Genomic DNA, 7014 nt, shown 5'->3' with positions numbered 1-7014 from the left:
AGAACACAGTCATGAAAAGGTAGAAAACAAATGCAATTTCTGTCTTTGGGCACTGTGCAGATGAGTCTCTGGTTGTTTATTTTGTGTGACACCATTCTCATGGGTTTGTTTCTTTTCTACTTTCTTTTTGAGGACACCTCAGAAACTTAGGCAAAACAACTGGGCCTTATCAGGATCCTGGAAAAGTGTTCTGACTGGAAGTTGAGTTTCCCTACTGAGTGTTTCTGACATGTCTCTGGCTCACTGTAGGTCATTCTTGCTCCTGCCCACCATGGATCTGAATCTCTTTGACTACATGGAGCCAGGGAACCTCACTGACTTCAGCTGGCCATGTAATAGCAGTGACTGCATCCTGGTGGACACAGTGCAGTGCCCTGTCATGCCCCACATGAGCATCCTGTTCTGTGTGCTTTCCTTCATCTACATTTTCATCTTTGTGATCCGCATGATCACCAACTCTGTGGTGGTCTGGGTGAACATCCAGGTCAAGACCACAGGCTACGCCACCCACTGCTACATCTTGAACGTTACCATTGCAGACCTGTGGGTGGTCCTCACCATCCCAGTCTGGGTGGTCAGCCTGGGCCACTGGTTGCAGCACAATCAGTGGCCCATGGGTGAGCTTAACTGCACACACCTCATCTTCTCCATCAACCTCTTTGGCAGCATCTTCTTCCTCACCTGCATGAGCGTAGACTGCTACCTCTCCATCACCTACTTCACCAGCACCTCCAACCACAGGAAGAAGATGGTGCACTGCATCCTGTGTGTCCTGGTGTGGCTGCTAGCCTTCTGTGTGTCTGTGCCCAACACCTACTACCTGAAGACCGTCACATCTGCTTCCAACAATGAGACCTACTGCTGGTCCTTCTACCCTGAGCACAGCATCAAGGAGTAGCTAATTGGCATGGAGCTGGTCTCTGTTGTCTTGGGCTTTGCTGTCCCCTTCTCCATCATAGCTATCTTCTACCTAATACTCACCAGAGCCATCTTGGTGTCAGGTGACCAAGAGAAGCACAGTAGCCAAAAGATCATCTTTTCCTATGTGGTGGTCTTCCATGGTGTGCTGGCTCCCCTACCACATGGTGGTGCTCCTGCACATCTTCTCCATCCTGCACTATCTCCCCTTAACCTGCCAGCTGGAGAATGCACTCTTCACAGCACTGCATGCCACACAGTGCCTGTCACTGGTGCACTGCTCTGTCAATCCCGTGCTCTACAGCTTCATCAACCGCAGCTATCGGTACAAGCTGATGAAGGCCTTTGTCTTCAAGTACTCTGCCAAAACGGGACTCAGTGAGGTCATTGACACCTCCAGAGTGTCAGAGACAGAGTGCTTGGCGCTGGAGCAGAACACCAAATGACTCGCTCTGCAGTGGCCAGGGACAGGGAGTTTGTGAACATGGCCTGGGGCCACATGGTTTCCAGAGGAGATTAAGGGAGTTTTGGGATGAACGCCCAAGTGACACGAAGAGAAGGTGTGATATTGTGCATCCTCCTCTCTTCCATGCCACTGCAGCTGTTACTGGGCTGTGCATTCTGACACTTTTGCAAAGGCAGAGCTGTGCTATGCAGCCAGCACTGTGTGTCAAAGCCAGCTTCAGGACAGGCTTGCCTGTACAATAGACCCTTCGGCACTTCCTGAAATTTTTATATGGTGATTGTATTCAAGTTTTAAGTCTTTATTTTCTCACTACTGGCATACCTTATAAATGTATTTGGAAGTTAAATATATTTTAAATATCCTACGGGAGGTATAATGCTAATATACTCAGATGGTAGTACTTTTAAGGTTAGTTTGAATTCAGTTTTGACTAAGTATAACATTAATTAATTGTTAGCTGATTAAAATTATATATATATAAATAAAATGTACATATATATGCCAGTTGTGCTGAAAAGTTTTATTTACAATAGTTTTATATCTTTGTGGTGTGTTGTACAAGCACAGGATATAGATAAAAACTACTGTGTAATGCAGTCTGGTACACTAATATTATCACAGAGTTACATTTTAAACAAAAGACTGTACCAGTCTGAAAACCTGTGCACAAAATGAACAGAGTTCTCTTAATTTGTAAGTTATTTTTTAATAAAGAACTTTGTTTCCTAAAAGTGCATTCACATCTCATTTGCGAAAGCATACTTGGCCTTGAGACAGCATTCATGATGACAATACGTGGATATGTGGATGTACATGGCATACACAGGCCAGCTGAATAAACATATTTGAAGAGAGAACCACCATAAAGTAAAACCCAGGTGGTTAGTGTAGATTAGTGGCATAAAGGCATAACATTCAAGAAACTGAGTGTTTCTTAGAAGATTTTCAGGTGGTGGTGAGTTGGGAAGGGAGGTGGTGGGCAGTGTGCAGCGAGGTGTCTGTGGAGGCAGAAGCAGTGCAGGAAATGTGTGGCCTGGGTCTGCCAGGACTCCTGGGCTCCCAGGGCCACCCATCACAGCCCCTCACAGTCTCTGCTGAGGGTTGGAGGTACAAGTGCTCTTTTTCCTTTCGAAGAGACCTCTGACCAACACTTCCTGTGCAGATTTTCTGTCTACTATAGACCAGTTAATTACAGTGGTTCCCTGTTGTGTACCCCGGGTACGTCCCAAGACCCCAAGACATGGAGGCAGCCAATCCTGTGTGTGTATTTTGTATGTTTACTATGTTTTCTCCAAGATATGTACAATTATGGTAAGTTTAATTTGTACATTAGACACAGAGATCAACAACAATTACTGAGAATAAAGTAGAATAATTTTAACAACATTCTGTAATAAAACTCATTTTAAAACAGGAATTATGTATTTCTAGAATTTTCCATTTAGCACTTTTTGGCTGCAATTAACTGAAACTGCAGAAAGTGAAACTGGCTAAGGGAAAACTATTGACTACCCTTGAGGCCATGCAATGAGCAGATTTTTGGCTTGTGCATGGCCACAGAATCCTGCATTGTGACTGTTACTCAGAAGAGTATCCTCAGAACAGCTGACCTCCCCACGGAGCCACAGGAACTGCAGACTTCTGCAGACCTGGCTTCCAGGTGGAAGCTCAGAGAAGAGCCCTTTCCACCCCAGCATGGGTGAGGCCGTCTGTGGGCCAGCACCAAGGAGGGTCCTCTTGAGAGCCAGAGCTAGTGACTGTGCACGTGGGCTCACCCACTCTCAGCCCAGCAGTCCCTGGGGCTGCAGATGGCGCCACCTGCAGGAGGGAACCTATTTCTTGCCAAGGCTGCACAGTCTGAATTCTGAGGCCCAGGCAGTGACTCACTGGCTCCAATTTGCCTGACACAATGAAGCCCGCAGGTGTGTGCACTCCTGCCTTGGTCCAAATAGCATAATAGTGGGACAACACCACAGGAACGCTGGGATAATAGAACACTATGCTAAAACACAAGATGAGGGAAAAATAAGGTAAGGGAAGGGTAAAGTTGGGGAAATCATGAACCAGTACACGTTCTGACCTTGAAAATGCATTCATGTTTGCTCTGAGGCTTCTAGAGTTTAGGTGCAAACAGAAAACTCCCCAAACAGTGAATGTAGGTGAGGAGGGGAGGAGGCGGGTATAAATCACAATCCACATGCTTAGCTGTGCCAGAGATGGAACAAACACACTGAATTTATTAAGTTCAGTATTCAGGCCCCTCCCACTCAGGTCTGACCTCTCCTTGCCTAGGAGTTTAGGTATGCTGTAGGCAGATGTATAGTGCCGGGGGTAGGTGGGGGTTCTTTTCCACTCAGAGGTCACCTGTGTCACCCTACTTTGGTGGCTCCTGCTGTCCCCCACAAGGAATCATAGACTCCTATTTTACAACTCTGTAGCCCAGGATAACCACTCAGTTGCTTACTCCCAGGCTGAGGTGCAGAGGATGACTGGAGGGTGTGGAGAACGGTCTGTGCCAGCCAAGCCCCTCCAGGCTGTGCACAACAGCATGCCCAGCCCTGAGCTACCCCGTTTTGTAATATGGGGGCAGTGTGCCTTGAGCTACCCCCTTCTGAGTGCAAGTGCTGAGCAGAACAACTAGGTGCCTTGTCTGTACATGTGGATGATCACCAGATGATGGGCATGCAAAACTGACCAGGAGGAGTGACCCCAACAGGGCGCAGTGGTGCATGTCTGTACCCCAGCCACATGGGAGGCTGAAGTGGAATGACATGTTCTAGGCCAACCTGGGCAGCTTAGTGAGTTCCTGTCTCAAAATAGAGAATAAAGATCTGAGGTGCAGCTCAGTGGAATGGTGCCTGGCTACTGGGTTCAACCCTGAGTACCACATACTGAGAAATAAGAAAGAAAAGAATAAACCCTGCTGGACAGCACAAGAATAAGGCACAAATAAGTGGATAAATTAATCATGTTCATAAAAATCACTACCTGTGAATTTATTATCAGATGCACATGGGCACGTGGGTGTATCAGACCCACATCTGGGAAATCAGGACCGTGAGCTTACCAGACACTGCAGATGACCTAACCATGCAGCCTCCTCACCTGAACACCAGGAGAGGCTCCTGAGACAGTGGCAGAGAGTTTCATACTGATCCACCATCCTATCATACTCCCCAGTGGACCCATCAGGAGTCAACAGACCAGAAACTCGGGAGGTCAACAGGAGAACCATTGAGGGGCTTTGGGACTTCAGCTAGTTCACACTTCCTGATTAACCCATCCTTGTGAAACTGCCTGCCATCAGGACCCTGACTTTGACCCCATGCCATGGGCTCCTTTGCTCTGTGCCCCTGGGCAACCTGCATTTGTATCTGCTCCCACTTTGATCTCACTGGGAACTCTATAAACTCTGTGGCCACTGTTAACCCTTCCTCAGCCATTTTGTGACATCTCTATCTTTGTGTGATGTGTGGTTTGTGCCTTGAGTGTTATTAGTAATTAAGATTGGAATAGAGTAAAAGAACATGTGATTGTCACATCATGACCTCTTTCGAATCCTGAGTACTCAGTGAATTAAAGCCCCGGGAATTGGTATAGCTTGTGAATTTATTGTTACACACCACGTTCTGACATCCCAGAAAGACACAAGCATGTGCCTTTGTGCTAATTGCACAAATCACTCACAACAGATGGTAAAGCCTGAAAAGCACCTGGTTTCAGCAACCTGTGCCTTTTGCTTTAAGGGAAGCTTCCATCTCCCTATGGGGCCAAAGCACATTGTCTCTGTTGACCCAGGACTTTGAGACATCCCTGTGGCCTACCATCTCCAGGGTGTGCAGCCTCCATCCTGGGACACCCCAGTGACTAGGTAATCCCTGATCCTTCTAGAAATTCCCTTTTCCATCCTGTCTGTGACTCCAAGACTTACTGATGGATTCCAGGTTATCTGTTCTCCAAAGCTTTACTTTGAATTTGACTGCAACATCCTTCCCTGGAGTAATGTCAGAGATTGGAGATGTAGGTGAGGGGATACAGAAGATACAGCAGTTTGAAGGTTCATCCTCCAAGATGGAACAGGACTTCCATTCCACCCTAGATGTGGACAGGGAGGCAGATGAAGCACTCGTGCCAGGTGCAGATCCAGTGGGAGGAGACTGGGGAGAACTCTGGCCTCCTGGGGTTCCAGAGAGCAGAGAGTCTGAAATTCTTCTGTTGTAGGTTCATCCTTTTTGGTGGCCAGGTCTTTAAAACACTAGTCTCTTGAGGTGGCAAGAAAGCTATTACCACCTCAGCCACTGATGACTTCTGGAACCCCAGGTGTGGGTGGACTTTAGAGCTAGGAGGAAAGCTGCCTTGGTTGCCTGGGTGTTGCTTGCTGGAGCCACCACTGGCCTTGAGAGAGGGAAAGTCTCCACACTCACCATTCCCTCCTTGTTGGGTGAAGCATCAAAGGTCCCCAATGTGGTTTGTTCTTGGGAGTCAGTGTCAAATACTTTCCATCTAGATCCACATGTAAGTGACTTGTTTTCAACACACCCTGGGCTTTCTCAAGTGAAGAAGAAAAGTGAGGCACTGAGGATGCTGGATGTGAAACTCTTTGGGCACCAAGGAACCTGTTCTTGTCTGTTCCAGAGCTCTAGGTCCCTTGAGGTCTCCCATGAGTGCTTATCCCAGGAACCAGGGATGAGACCCTTTGGACATGTTGTTCATCTCTGGCAGAGCAGTGAGTTATCGTCACTGCCCCTGGAGGCTTCCTTGGTCTCCAGGAGGCAGGAACCCAGGGGTCTGGTAGAGGTCCAACTTCTGTAAGTCTTGGGACTCCGCTACAGTCAGGGCATTCAGAGGTAAAGCCCAAAGTCTCCACTGCCTACTGTCCTGGGAGAAGGGGAAGGTTTCACTTTGCTAAACCTTAAGTTCCTTGCTGTGGAGTCAGATGGAGATGGTCTTGCTTCATAGGATTGTGGCTCAGTCCCTGCAAAGTGTTTTTCAGTGTACCTGGGGCATACACCATCCATACTCAGGCAGCATGCTCTGTTTGCATTTTCTGGGCATTGTCTGCATTTTTCTTCACAGCAATGCATTCCAGAGCCACAGGGAGAAGTGTCTACCTGTGGGCAGTGACTAAAAAGGTGAGGCCCATCCACCTCAAACTGCTACTTTGTCACCCAGGAGACAGGTGGCAATGTCTAAAGACACTTTGGTTGTCATAAGTTGGGCAGGGCATGGACTGACGATCAGGTGTTGAGGCCAAGAGTGCTGTTTCACATCCCAGGGTGTTCAGAAGCACTCCATGACACAAAGTACCAGACCAAGACATCAATAGAGCTGGGGAGAGACCCTGCCCCAGGAAAAATCTACCATTAGTCAATAAGGTCATTGTTTGGGCAAGGACTTCAACAACCCCTGGGCACCCCAGGAATGTATTCAAGAGGGTCCTTGGAGCCTATTCTTCTTCCTTCCTATCTGTCATGCCGTGGGACTCCGGCTAATAGGTAATGCAGACACAGGTGTGTGGGTCTCAGGTCAGTGTTTTCATTGTGCCCAAGTGGACTTTGATGTCATGAATTCCATCCATTAATGTATATATAAAAGATGTGCACATGGAAAGCATATACACATGCTTAGTC

General features: G+C 47.6%; 1 pseudogene; it reads left to right on the top strand.

Annotated features, from left to right (window-relative positions):
• The first annotated feature begins 271 nt into the window (after nucleotides 1-271).
• Nucleotides 272-1364, top strand: LOC124973122 (atypical chemokine receptor 3-like; annotated as a pseudogene).
• The last annotated feature ends 5650 nt before the right edge of the window (nucleotides 1365-7014 follow it).

Source organism: Sciurus carolinensis, assembly GCF_902686445.1.
Source record: "Sciurus carolinensis chromosome 14 unlocalized genomic scaffold, mSciCar1.2 SUPER_6_x, whole genome shotgun sequence".
NCBI classification, from domain to species: Eukaryota; Metazoa; Chordata; class Mammalia; order Rodentia; family Sciuridae; genus Sciurus; species Sciurus carolinensis.
The sequence above is the reverse complement of the archived record's forward strand: the minus strand, read 5'-3'. Positions and strand labels throughout refer to the sequence as shown.